At 41.8% G+C, this 15,149-nt stretch overlaps 1 long non-coding RNA gene across 1 annotated transcript in view; it reads right to left on the bottom strand.

Moving 5' to 3' along the window:
• The window catches only part of LOC117210732, a 54,215-nt gene extending 44,107 nt beyond the window's left edge, over positions 1-10,108 (bottom strand). The window contains exon 1 of the long non-coding RNA XR_004488147.1: positions 9,235-10,108. This is a non-coding gene — a long non-coding RNA (uncharacterized LOC117210732). The remainder of the gene's footprint in view (positions 1-9,234) is intronic.
• Between the last annotated feature and the right edge of the window lie 5,041 nt (positions 10,109-15,149).

Here is a 15,149-nt window from a genome sequence, read left to right as displayed (position 1 = left end):
GCTGCGTGGAATCGACTAATAAAAAATTATTTCGTCGCAGCTGCAGTCTGACCGGCGCGATTAAATGTCGTCGAGTATCGTAACTTTCGATGACCGTCCGGGGGAAAAACGAACAAAGAGAGAAACGATCCACGCAAAGATCTGTTAAATATATTTTATTAATCGTTGAACGCTTATTCGCTGAAACAGATGAAGAACTCTTCGCACTGTGCCTCGTCGAGCTTGTGTAACGAACTTTGTAGATGTTGCTGTTGGAGGAGAAAATTAGGAAGATAGTAAAGAAGAATTAAGGGAAGAGAAGATGCAGGAATGGGGAAAAGTGTAAACGCGATCAATGGAAGATCGAAAATCGAAGGTTTCGGCGGCGGGGGTTAAACTCTGCCCTTCGGTCCTGCGAAGGTTACGGAAAAGGCGTGAGAAAGAAATGAAAGGTCTGCGAAGAGAAAAGCTCTCTTTTATTAAACGAAAAATTGGATCGTGCTTGTCGGAATGCAATATTTCGACGGATTCATTTGGTGGAAACATTTCTTCCTCGGGAAAAAATTCAATCAAATCCAGAAGGTGAGGTAGGAAGGTAGAGGAGGGTGACAGAGAGTGGAAGAGGAAAGAAGAGAGGAGAAGCGAAAACACGCTAACGTCGGTCGGGAAGCGAAGAGAAGAGGAGAAGGAGCGAGAAGAAAAGTACGAAAAGTTCGAAGAGCAAAAAGTCACGTCGGGCCCGGGTATCGAAATATTTACAAGCTATCGAGCGGTATTATTTCATTGGCGGCGGTCGATCCTTTCAACGTGACCGTTGCAAAATTCAATCTCATTGATCGATCGCCACGGTCGTTTATAACTTCGTCGAAATTGCATCGTTAGCGGCGCGGTGAGGTATCGATCAACGGCGCGGCTCATTATTTCTCTCCGGCTTCGCTGCAAATGATACTTTCTTCGAAAGCAGACAGATTGCGTACAAAATTCCAGGACGGACCGCCGTTAATATTCCTACCAGACGATGCACATTATTCTCATTACCTCATTAACACACACCGGCCGCCACTCCATCTCGTTACGACAGAGATCGCGCGTGTATCTTCTTTCTTTTTCCCTTACACACCTCGTACGTGCGTCACCTTTCTTACAAAGGTACAAAGTGTTTCATAACAACTGGTCAATCGAGGAGGATGTAGCAAAATATGATGAAGAAACATTTCTTTTTTTTTTTTTTTCTAGTAAACGATTTCGTTTTATTTTTTAATACAGAAGGTTTAAGATAGATCAGTCTATTGTAATCAATCCTGCAATTAGTTATGAATCTTATAGGCTTCTATCGCATTTACTAAAAATACTACAAGATCAAACAATATACACAAAAAGTAAGATCTCATCTTTTCATCACCTATTACTTAATCCACCTATACTTCTGCGACACCTTATACATAAATACCGTACAAGGTTCCACGACGAACGTCTTAAACACGCGAACTTCAACGAGCAAGAACAAAGCGTCCCTACTGGCGAACGCGTTGCTGTAATTTTTCCAGCTCGAATTTCCGGAAGCCGAAACAACGACGAAGAGGAATTCCTTCGAGGATCGAGATCCCGAGTCCTGTCCGCGAGTGAATTTTCACTTTGGCCCGGGTGATGAGCCACCATTACGGTGATTTACTTAATGAGCACAGCGACATACCAGCCAGGGGAGAAAGAAGAACGAGTCGCGATGGCCATCGGACTAAGCACGATAGAGAGGGTTAAAAGTAAGGCACGCATTGTCTTCGAGAGGGCCAGGCCGAGAGAAAGTGTGTCGAAAAACAATGGTGTGTTCAACCCCTATCCGTATGCCCGTTCTTTTCGCTCGTCCTTTCCTCTCTTTTCTTCCCGGATCCTCGTCCGCACCTTGAGGTCTTGATGAAAACGTGACCTAGTATGATTCTGCTGCAGCTACCTGCTGTACCGACTGTGCTTCTCATCCCTAAAAGGCGCTCTCTGGAAATCCGCTGGCGTTGTTTCGTCCATTTTTCGTTGTTTCGTGAATAATGAATTTCTTCTTCTTTTTCCCCCTGTTTTCTTTTCTTTTTTTCTTTCTGCCGTTTTATTTATGCTTCTATTATGACGAGGCTTCATTTCAGAGGGAGAGACTCGAATATCAAGTAAGCCTGTTAGTCTTATCGAGGAAAGGTTATCTTGTAAGCTTATCAATCGTTGTATCAGAGACCATTACGTCGCAATGCGACACAATCTACAAGCGTGCACGGGGCCGAGGTAACGAAATTAATTTTTTGCGTGACCGTTCGATCGAACCGCATTCAAGAAGCGGCGCACGCGGCCCGCTTAAGGAGCCACTCGTTGCGGCCAGTTAGAGGCGAGTGTCGCTGGTACCGAGCAGCACGGATCAATTTATTCCTTAATTTACATTTCTTTAGAAATCTTTTTACCCTCTGTCCCGCCCCGTGCCCACCGTCCCTCCGCGGTTATTTACGACATGTCGTGATAGCATGGCCGCTACCCCGGCCAGGATTAATGTCGCGACCTTAATTCATTGCCGAAGCTACCTCGACCTCTTGGCCAGCTTCTCGAACAGTACGTTTTCGTGCTTGTCGTGAACGGTAATGAGTTTCTTAACGAAATTCCAATCTCAAAAAGGATCGATATTTTCATTTGCCTACTGTTCGATTGAATAACGATACCTCTTAAAGTTTAACATATTTGCTGCTATCGATGCATACGTTGCTTTATATTAATTATCTGAAATTCAATTGCCAGACTGCCGGTAATAAATGAGCTGCTCAGAAGTCGTGCCGGTCAACTCCACTTTTTATCAGAATTTCTCAATTTCATTATATAAATACACGATTAATGTTCAAGCTCCGAAAACAAATTACTTATTTCCATGTGTTCATTTGTTACAACAAGAAGAGATGAATAGTCAAACCTTAGCAACAACGTACGTCATTCAAATGTTGAAACACGGATTTGTTTATGAAAAAAAAAAAAAAATGGTCTAAGATAACAGTTTCTGTTCTGAAATCGTTTTCGAGTACCAAAGCTGTGTGATGTCGCCTGGTTAAAAAAACAACAGAAAGAAGTTATCGATTTGCATGGCAGGCAGAGGGCGGGAAAAGGCGCAAACTAATTACGTGGATTAAACAAGAGAAATGACCTTGTCATATTCATCCAGGCCAGACTCGAAACAAGCGGCGGATGGAGAGAGCAGCGACGCACCGGCACATCGGTCTCCGGGCGTTCGAACCGGTTCGAGAGTGTCTTTCCAAGGGTTGTAGAACATTCCCACTAAAATATAAAGTGGCTTTCGGGGTGGCATAGCAATGGGGTGCCTATCGCATGCATTCACCCAGGGACGCAAACGTGGGGGTGCTATTGATCGACTGGAGAGCCAGTCAACCCTCTCGGCCCTGCACGCGCGCGTAAAGCTCACATGTAAAATCATATATGTATACGCACCTGCACAACGGCCGACGCATCTGTGCCTGTAGGTCGTGCAAACGAACGCGAAAGGTGGAAGGTTTAATGTCTAACTTTCGGCTTTTCGTGCGTAACAGCCCGTCCAGGTCTTTTCCGTTCGCATCAACCGATCACCCGATATGCGAACGTCTAAAAGAAAAATTCCGTGACGCGTTTATTTTACAGTAGAAAAAACATAGTATGTTCACGAGTACAGATCAAACGAGTTAAAAGCATGATTTATATTATGATAAAGTCACATTTGTTAATATAAAAAATGTCTAAGCGTCCTGCAGAGCTCGATTTGTAGCCTGAACCGGTATCTGTTCCCAAATCACGAAATTACAAAGCACAATCTTATATTATGTTTCATCGTAAATCTACGACTCTTCGGTACACCAACGATCAACGAGTCAGACATCGATCTGTAGAAATTCTTGAAATTTTTACTTCTCCATAGGATCGGAACCCGCCATTCCAGTAAGTCCTTATCGCGTTATATTGCGACTGCAATTTTTCTCATAGAGCCAATTCGTTATAGGTCTTTGCGCGAGCATCGGCGAGGTTTGGCTGAAAGGTGGAGAAACGACGGTGCTGGGACGGCGAAGGGTCGTTTGGAGGGGGGTAATGAAATTGCACTCATCGTGTGAAATTTAATATTAATCCTGGATGTAATATGAGCGGACGCAGCGGTGCTCAAGCGTCGCGGAAACGAGCGTCACTTTCGTAAGGTTCCAAAGAATCGACGCCGGTAGCATCGACGTGACACGGTCGCGCCGCCATACCACGTTGGCCCGCCGTCAATCTGTAAAGCGATTATCGCGTCATTTTATCTCGCGATTGCCTTCGCTGCAATTTCTTTGCCCCTCTCCACCCTCTTTCGCCGGTTCCGCGATAATCTCGTCGTCGTTGGACGATTTTTCTTACGAATCACGACGATCTGGTTGCACCAATACAGCCTGTGTGCACCTGGTGAGATTCGTAATTGGATAGGATAAGATCGACCACCGGACAAAAACGAGACGTTATCTAACGGTTACATCGATCCGGAATTGAATGCAGAAACAGGAAAGGTGAACGCATTAACGATCGCATAGAACGATAATAATCGAGTAATTTTGTGTGAATGTTGTCGAGCGATTTTGACATCCGAACACCATAGAAACAAAATATTGGAAAGTTTACGATACACCGGTCGATTATTGGAAGGGAGACGTTGGGCACCGCAACGACCTCGTTCAAGTGACGAGCGTCCGTTAAAATATTAATACTCGACTTTTAATGAGAGCTGCTCGTCTTCTCTCTTATGGAGCGAGCGCTTGGTGCCCTCTGCCCTTTGCAGCTTCTCCCCCTTTTGCGTTTCATCGCTGTCGTACCCTCTTTCCCCATTCTCTACTTGTCACGATCCAATAAATGCCGCACGAAGAATCTTCACTCGCGAATTTCCCTCCATCCGCGTTATGCTCGCTCCCATCACTGAATTCGGATACCGTGTTCGAAAATCAAATTCTCCGGTGTAATCGTTTCCGGCCGCCCTCGATTAAATTCTTCAACGACCATGGACAATAGTGTCCCGCGTGCTTCCAGCCGATTCTTAAACTCCAGTTATAGCACACTGATAACCCATTGAATCCCGGAGTTTTATGACCTTACGGCACCGATCGATCCAGTACAAGTGTCTTCTTACATTTGCTAAGTGGTTGGAGAAATTGCTTTTTGTTGCAAGAAATATTTCGGATTAAGTGATCGACTTGTGTTTACAAAGTAGGAGATTTAGATGCACTTAACTAAATGAGATCATACAAATACATTTTCCCTTTATTAATATATTCTTCTAATAGCGTTGACAAAAATTATTAAATTTTCTGTGCGATACCTGTATCGACGCAATGTGGTATTACAAACTACATATACAAAATCTGGCAAACTCTTTTCTAAGCTACTGAATCCTTGCTCTCGTAAGTCGAATACTTTTTTAACAAGTTATTCGTGACAACGTTCAATTTAGAAATTACCCTCTCCCTACGACTGGCGGTAATCTATCGTTCTAATTAACCCCCTCCTGCTTCAAGCCTCTGCCGAACTTCTAAATTGCAGCACAACCATGCCACCCCCGATCCTCAAGAAGATACTCGAGGCCGATAAAATATCTTACTCAACGTTCCCCCTAATCGAACAATCGTCGAGGTAACGTAGGCCACGCTCGAGCACAAAGGACTAAATCATCGCGAAACCCAATCAATGTCTGGTGTACAATGCAATTACAAATCGCTGTACAATTTCTTCCCTCGACCCGGCACGATCACCTCTCGCGAGGATCTTCTGCTCTGCGAATCAAGGACCTCGATTTATCTTTATCCACGCTCTCTCTCTCTCTCTCTTCGTTCTTCGTCTTTGTTTCGCACTCGTCCCAGGACCGTCGCCGACTATGCTCACCGGCACACGTCGGTCCGTCTCTCTTATTCCTTCTTCTTGCGGTGTTCTTCCTTGTCGTTGCGCACGGCGATCGGCGCCACCACCTAGCTTAGTCCTGTGCTACCTCCTGTCGCAAGCTGCCAGCCTAATCACGGCAGGACGTTTTCGCGCCTTCTGCGCCCGCCGGTAGCGCCGACACAGCCCCCACTACCGAGTCCTAACTCGCCTTCCACTGCGAGTTCCGCTGACCGCAAGTCCTCGCGGCGAAGGATTCGCGTGAAAGTTACCCGACAACTCTTTCGCGCCACGCTGGTTCCGCTTCCCTCTGTGCGCCTCTTGGCGACAACAGCGACGAACATCGTGCACCATTAAAGACGTTATAGACGAACGATGATGCAGGTTGGAGAATGTTAGAAAGCAGGATGGCAGCGTGGTCGACGATCGGTTCTTCGTTGTTAATAAGTAATTTGTCTTGGTATATGAATTCGATAAAGGAATGATGATTGATGAGTAAATAAGCGAACCCTTTCACTGCCGATGAGAGCGACGATGTGTAACAATAATTCTATCGGAAAATTTAAAATAACTTTCCACGTGGGTTCTGGATATAATTATTTATCTATTGCTAATGTAACTTTCGCTTAAGAATAAATAAAATATGATAAATAAAATATGAAAGGTTTTTGTTGGAAAATCCTTTAAATGCAAAAATTTGTAAAATAAAAAGAATGAAAGTAACGTATAGGTAGAAAGATGCATCGAGTGTTACAGATTTTTGCAGAATTTTTATGTTTTTCGAACGAGAATGGATTAGATATTGATATAAAGAGCACGGTAGCGGAATCGCATGAAAATTTTGCAAACTCAAGATTTTTCCATTAAATTTTACACAAACCGTTCTCTTCTAACTATCGGTCTAATAAAAATCGGGTCCACCAAAGCAGTCATGTAAAAATTGAATGTATATTCTGTGCGAAAAAATTCATTTATTACTAAAATTAGTCTAATAAAATATTCTTCGTTTTAAAAGTTAGAACATAGACAGAACATAATTGATACAAAAGACTATTTATTATCTATCTATCTATTAGTATCTATCTAGGTACTTCACGTACTCGATACTAATACAAATAGCTAACCTATCAAGTTATAAAACAGTCTAATGGACGAAAATCCGAATATCAAAATAGTCTGAGATCAAAATCACATATCTATTTCAACGTCAAACGTAATCGTAAACTACTATCTTTCAAAGTACCGAATATTAATCTATCAAAATCATATACGCTCCTGGTCGAAACAAACTTTTTCTAAACGATAAGAATAATACATTTAAATATAAAATTTAGTTAAATATCTAAATATAATTAAGCTTCCAATACCATAAAATTGAAGAAATAAAATAAAATTGTACAGTATCAACTACACTTTATAGCATAAAAGAATATCACGAATAAGATATCTATCGACTTAAAGAATTCATTCTTTCCTCTTAAATTTTAAGATGCTCTGATCTTTAAGATGATCTGATTTCAGATAGGAGCGTATATCGAATAATTATTTTACCGGATAATATTCCTATATCCTCGTTCTATCCTTCTCGGACCCCATTTCCGGAAACAGTTACCTCGCGTTAGCTTTTCGGACAAGCCTTCTTAAGGGACTATCAGACCATAATACGTTAGATTAATTAACGTAATCGTAATGAGACGATCTCATCTCGACGCACAATGTGGGCTACCCGATATCGCAAGTGTCTTGATGTCCTCGTGCGTGCACACGGCAACATCTACCTGTAATACGTCCACGCGAACGGCCCGCGCGCGCGCACACATACAGGTCAGCCGTGTATTACTGACAAGATAGGTCGAACAATGGCTTCCATTACGGCTAGAGACTGGTTGAGTTAATGGGCAAATTGTCTGCTAAGTCATTTAAAGGGCTAAACCCGGTGCAGGCGCAGGCCTCGCTCTAGTCTCTTCACGCGGTTTGCTGACAATCGATGCAATTAGATCGATGGTGCGCCGCCTAAGACCCGATAACCTCGCGAAATTTTCGACCGGAATACGCGGAAAGTTCGATTGAATTGCGATCTCTGATCGGTCGACGTTGGTTAACCGGATTATCTTTGATAAAAGATTTCCTGCAGATCGAATTAGAAAATTAGAAGCTTGAGACACTAAGCTTCTTGAAGATTACTAATTCAAACAGACACGACATAAGGAAACTTTGACTTTGTCGTGAACGTGAACTCAGCACCATGTAATCGCGATATCTGCCGATATAAATAGATTGCGGATGTTTATGCATTTGCAGATAATTTAAAAATGGAAGATGTATATAATATGCAAGAATATATGAAATATGTAAAATATTAGGTTGTCCGAATAATTTCTTTCGTTTTATAAGGAAATGATAGACGCACAATGTTTTTTGTTTTATATTAGTTTATTGAATTATGCACAAACGTAATAATAGAAATAGAACGAAATGGATCATACCTAATTCAATAAAATAATATAAAACAGAAATTGTTGTCCATCTATTATCATCTTATGAAACGACAGAAACTTTTCGGACAACCTAATAGAACGCACACAAGAATATTTATTGTCTATAACAAATCTCTATATTCAGTTCTCGTTTCTGTGGTTATATTCATAAGAACGTAAAATTCCTACAAACATCCGCAGTCTAGTTATGAATTTGCGTAGAACTGACTAGTCACTATGTATTATGTTTATTACGACACAACAACTGACCCGTTTCTTCTTCCGGACATCGAATAGTGAATACGCAAATCAAATGTATGTATATTTTATTCCGTATACTAAAATGTATCTATTCGAATACATTATTCGATTACATTCGATTACAAGATACGTTATTCGAAACTAAATTTTAAAAGTCCATCGATAGCAAATATTCGTGTGTCCTATGTATATGATTGCGTGAGAGAAACTTGTTCTATCGATACGTTTCTGTTTGGCGTACAAATTTCCATTACTAAGCGTTAACGAGTAGAAGCAATTGAGAAGTATAAATTCACATATCGATTCTATGTCTATACTAATTTTAACAAAAATTTCACAAAAATTGTTTATATAATAGCACGTCAAAATAAAGTAAGAAAAAGTGGTTTACCTAATAGAAATATGCAAATAATAAAACGAGAACGTACAAACCCTGACATTTAAGCCTGGCGCAACAAATAAAGACCTACCCTACGCACATTCTCCCAGCAAAGCAAGTTCAAGGACCATCGACATCGAGCGTAAACAGGAGGGTAGCGGCAGCGAGTAGAGGGTGGGGGTTGTGAAATGCGGCAAGGCAACAATATGCTACAAGTTCGTTGATCGTAACAAGGGTACTCACTCTGGCTGGCAGGACGTTTTCCTAGCAGCACCAGTTCCGAGTGATCCTCTTCGCTTATCTCCGGTTCGCGGCACCACGTCGTGCTCGTTCCTTCTCGGCCGGTTATAGGATGCACCACTGATCGATCGCGACACGACCACGTGGCGATCACGAGCGAGCCGTCCAATGGGGAGACAGGAGCGAGCGAAAAAGAATAAACAGAGAACGATCGTGCACGAAGCTCTTTCGAATTTATTAATCGCGACGACGAAAATTCTACAGTCTATATATGGAAATTTATTCCAAATGTTTATTTAAAGTTTAATTGAACTTTATTCGATAACATCGTTCGTTAAGTGGCAGTAATTTCACAGCGAATAATTCTTCAAAGAAAAATTGGATACCGCTGATTTTTGTTAATTGCTGGTTAATTGCAAGTATACACGATGACGATACGAAAACACGTGACACCGCGACGGTTGCCCGCGGCTGACTGAAACGACGGGGGAAGAAACGTCAGGAGTGTGCGCTCCCGAGTTCTCCTGGGACCGACTGATTCGGTCGAGAACACGTTCCAATTAAATTCTCCAAAGTTCGTTCCTAGTGTGATTTTTTCCACGGAAATGTGTAAATGGATTCTGAATGAGACGAAGAAGTCTGACGAGAGATGATTGCAAGAAAGGGACGTAATATCGCTTCGCAGCGGAGAAGAACGTCGATGCTCGCCTGCTCGTGGCGGGCTTTTTTCGAGCAGAGACGGATAACCGCACGGTCTGGGCGCCGCGGAGCGACTGCGAGCCACCGCGTAAGGAAGCCTCCGTGCCATCTAGCGGAACCCGCCGGAAAACGCGACCCTTCTACTCGTACGCGCTGGAGGGGACGACGATAGAGGGGAAGACGATCCATTTCTACGCTTCTCTATAATTCTCTTTCTCTATGTGTGTCTGTGTTACTTTGGGGTATATTTCTGAATGCCTGAGCTATTGTATCCCCTAAATACTAGCGATGAAACTTTTATGCGATTTCAGACAATGAGGAACATCGGAAATCGGAAGCACCAAGTCTGACGTCTCACGACCATTGTGCGCTAATGTTCGTGCCCAAGGATCGGGCATCGATCGCTACTTGTGCAACGATCGAAGACACGGTTTAGCGAACTATGACGAGGAAAGATCGAGCGCTTGGTAAGAATCGGTGTACGAGGATGTAGAAATAATTGAGACGAATGGCTGGATGTACGAACATCCCTGAAGCCATGGCGGTCAACTGCATAAATTGAAATGCAAAGAGAAATGACGAGTATAGACATTATCTTCTCAAACTTATCTTGGAATTTCCGATTACTTATGCTGTTTTTCTGCGGTAAATACCTTCATGGCAATAAGTCCGTTGCTTGTTAAAATTCAATTTTCAAAATTTTATACAATATGGAATCGATTAGTTTGATTAGTAAGATCAATTATTAGGAATGAGATAGATGGAGAACTGATGCAGTTGTTTAAGTTGAATATTGAAATATCGTCCACTTAGGATCATAGAAACTCAAGAAGAACAGCAACGATAAACTACATTTTCATCGCAGCAAAATTTCCCAACTAGTAATTATCATTTGTTATTCAGAAAGATTTCACCTAAATACCTAAGGCTATGGTTATAGCGGATAAGTATTCGAACGAACTGGTGTTCTAATGAACTCAATACGTCAATGCAATCAAATATGTATACGACTCTTACATATTCGTAAATCTGTAAATATTTTATCATTATGATGCTAGTTTTCCCAAATACTCATTCACTGTCAAACATAGTTTAAAAGAAAATATAAAGATTGGGAGGAAGCACGATCTGGAACGGTACGAAAGCCGCCTAGACGATGCAAGTAGATTCAGCCAGCGCGGTCCAGACAGCACTAGCGGCCGAAACCTCGTGGTGCCTCGTCTCGGGTTCCGTGCCCCACCAGCACGAAGTGCGGAAAGCGTACGCGGAAGCGCGGAAAAGCCGCAGGTGCGGGAGGCGGGGCGTGCGGCGCAAGCGCAGGTGCAAACCACACCTCCGCAAGCTCGGCCAGGGAGGAGCGAGACGCAAGAGAATCCGCAGAGAGGCTCGTGATTGGCGACTGTGTTCACCTGCTTGGTCCCGGTGTCCTTGCCGTTCTTCACCCCGTTCCCCTGATCCATCCCTCTCTACTGGCCAGAAAGACTCCCCCCGTTTCCTCATCCATTCCTCCCCCGCGGCGAATACGGAATCTATTAATACACCTGCATGATGTTAGTAATCACCTTGCACCCCCCACCACACGACTGATCTTCGTTTCATGACCGGTCACATCAGTTCTGGACCGATAAGGCGTGCACACGTCTTTCACACAGACTTGAAACTTTGCTATAGGGAGAACGAATAACGATGACGTTGTCTGATGACGAATTTATGTGATAGAATGTGCATGTACGTTGGTTGCATTGTTGCATCGAATCGATAGTAGTCAGACATTCAGTAGAGAAAAGGAAATTTTCTTCTAGTAAAGAAGATAAGGACATTATCAATTATTAGCACGTATTTTAGTCGAGAAGTAATAATTTTTATTTTATTTGATATTTCACGTTAGAAAGCATACCGTGAAAGTGGAAAGTAAATATACATTCTCGGAAAATGACGAATCATTTTTCGCTGTCACTGTATATGATGGGAGTAAAATAAATAGGAAATGCAAACGGTGGAAGACATCTAATTCGTACTAAGTATCATCAAGTGTCCTAATACTTATAAGGGATGAGAAGACGAACTCGCTGTCGTAATTCAACAGTCTGATTAGTTAACACAAATACGATAGTTGAAAATTGTTTAGAATGCTTTCTCAATGTATTATAATAGAAATATCTCACAATGATAGGAAGTTTTCGCATGTGAACTTCGCTGGGAACCGAAACGCTTGAACATACGTGTCTGACACTGATAGACAATTCTACTTTAACGCGAGCCAACTGTCCTCGATGATCTTGGAAATATATCGATACCGATAACTATTAGAATATTTTGATAGGATCTTGATAAAAGAACAACGAAGAACCGAAAATTGATGAAATCTTTATTTCTTAATTATTATTGAAAAAAGTTTTGATCGATGGTATTTAATTGTTTTAAAAGAAATATCATAAATTCTTGTTTCGTACGTATCGTAATAGTTTCTTGAAAATTGATTGAATATGTATATTTGTGATACAGAATAAAAGATGTATTTCTTTGGGAGAAGCATTCATCTAATTAAAAGTTGATTCATGATTTTCATCGCAAACACGGAACATGGTAGGCAAGCCGGTTACAGCGTAGCCAGTTTTTGTTTTCCGTAGAAGATTTGATGTGATCTGTTGGAAGGACAGTTACGATGCTCTGTATGAAAGTTGGCAGCAGGAGGAATTAATTACCCAGGAAGCCAGACGGAGCACTTTGATGTCCGACTGGCTTCCGGCGAGCCACGTAAGGGCCAAGGTAATCGACTTTGCTCGTTTGAGCACAAGTCGTAGCTAACCACCTACGGCAGTGGATAACCTATGTGACAGACAGACGGCTGCCGTAGCTGCTTCAAAAGCGCACGCAACATCGAATAACATTGCTATTAACTTCTGCCCTGTCGCTTATCTGTCGCTCGGAAATTACAAAGATCAACCGCGATGCACGGTAAGCGTAGTCCTCTCCACAAAATATCGACGATATTTCTGTGAATTTTACGACATAAACCTGATAAACTTGCGGATCTTTGAATTTTATATTAATTCTTTTAAATTACGATAAGAATCTGATAAACTTGTAAGTCTTCGAATTTGTTATTATATATAATTCTTTTAAAATTAAAATTTATATATACCTAAATAAAGTACAAGTCTAAATAAAATGTTATACGAGTAAAACTCAATGACAACGTATAATAATATTCTGTGACAAAGTAATCCGGCGATATTTCGTTTTGCAAAAAAATTCTTCGAAAAAAAGAATGTGAAAGCATGTATATCACAAGGGAAGCGCAAAATAACGGGAAAAATACTGTAATATATTAACTAAGAGGATGAATTTGCAGCGTGCTAGGCAGTGCCGAACAATGGTTCGCGCTGGAAACTTTAAAAAGAGCAAAGGTTAGGCCACTACCGTGTTCTGCACATAAATTATTTAGAACGTCAGAATGTCACGTGTTCGTAACGCGTCCTACGCTCGTTCCATTCTACATCCCAATTTCAGAAACCATCATTTACCTCCAACAATAATAAAATCCATTTTACTCGTCGCATTACTAAATCCAAATATACCACAAACAAAACTAATCCATGAAAATCCATTTTTCAATCTATTCGAAACGATCGCTATCGCTTATCTTGCTATATCGATTCTACGTAATAGAAGTATACAAAGGACCGAAGGAGGACACTTGCCAAGCATAAAATGGCTCTCCCTAAACGGAAGCCAAGCCAGGCTGGATCGACTCGCGGAACATAGTTAAGTCGGCGAGGCGCTAAGGGAAAGAACAATGGCTTATATAATGAGGCCGAGTGGCGTGGCGCAAAATAACACGTGGAAAACTCTCCGGCGGAAATCCGGCTTTCCTCCGGGGACGAAATAATTACCTCGTGCAAATATTCGTAGGCACTCTTGCGCCCTATCCACTCTTCAACCTCCTCCAACCCCACCGCTCTCCTCCGCTTTATCCCTTCATGGAAGGTTTGGTCAAGATTTACATAAGAATAACCTGGAACAACAATCCCTCGAACAATTACCTCCGTATTTAGCCGGCCATCGTCCCCCTCCAGGATCTCCTGCGACCGTATTATTCTAATAAGCCGTGCCGTCCTATCCAACAATGATATCCGTTTCGCCCGGGGATATACGTAGACTAAAATTATTCCTTTTATTTTTGAATCGCCCAGCGGGTCACGGTACTTCGCCCCCTTCTTGTTCCACACGCTGGCCGGTCCGAGGTCTGACCGAGCTCGTGCGATTTAATTAATGCCACGACCATTGTTTTTGGATAGAGACGCTCCTATTGTTCGATGTATATACACGCGTACCACTACCACGATCCACTCGCTGCTTCAAAATTTCATAATACGTCCCATTTCGGATAGTAACATGTTAACCCCTTTTTTTCACTAGGATGAATTTCGGGACGACAAAAAGAGCTTATGGCGCTCATACAGGAGTTGATAGCACTTGTACGAAATTATATAGCATTAGATGAAGTGATGTTTGTTGGTGACTCGTTTGTTTAAATGGTGATCGGATAAATCTATTACGGTTGACAGATCATTTTACTTGGTACTTTTACTGTGAAGAAGTTTCTACGAAATTACGTCTTTGTTAGGATACTATTTTTATAGTGTTACGATGTTGTTTCGTCTGAACGGCGACTGGGTTGCTGCGGTTGATGGGTTGTTCTACCGTGAGGTTTGAAGTTCTTATGAAACTACGGCTTTATCGTCTTATACAGTATTTAATTCTGTGAAAATGTGTTACACGCAGAGAGGAGAAGAAAAAAGAGCAATAAAAAAAGGAATAATAAAGAAAGATTATATAGACTGAATAAGATAATTATAATTTCGTATAAACCATGCGAAATGTGATCAAACTGTCCAATTCACGATTCTTCAAAGAAAGTTCCTAAACTTACAACAATACATTTTTGGAAATTTGTAATAAAATTCATTGCGTTATATATTTTCTCGTACATCATAAAGCCTCATTACTATTGCATTAAATGGCGGGAAAAGAATCGGAACAATTCTAATCACGACAAGAGAAGAAAACAAGGATTTTTACATTAAAAGACACGAACTCGGAAAAGCCGGATATAGGGTATCGAAGTAAGACTATTTTTCGCAGTGTCCGGCAGACGATCGAACCAGAGAACGATCGGTCCATTCGTTCGGCTTTCACCCGGTGACGCGATCTGA

This window comes from Bombus bifarius, unplaced genomic scaffold (assembly GCF_011952205.1).
Source record: "Bombus bifarius isolate JDL3187 unplaced genomic scaffold, Bbif_JDL3187 scf7180000008210, whole genome shotgun sequence".
In the NCBI taxonomy this organism is placed as follows: Eukaryota; Metazoa; Arthropoda; class Insecta; order Hymenoptera; family Apidae; genus Bombus; species Bombus bifarius.
The sequence above is the reverse complement of the archived record's forward strand: the minus strand, read 5'-3'. Positions and strand labels throughout refer to the sequence as shown.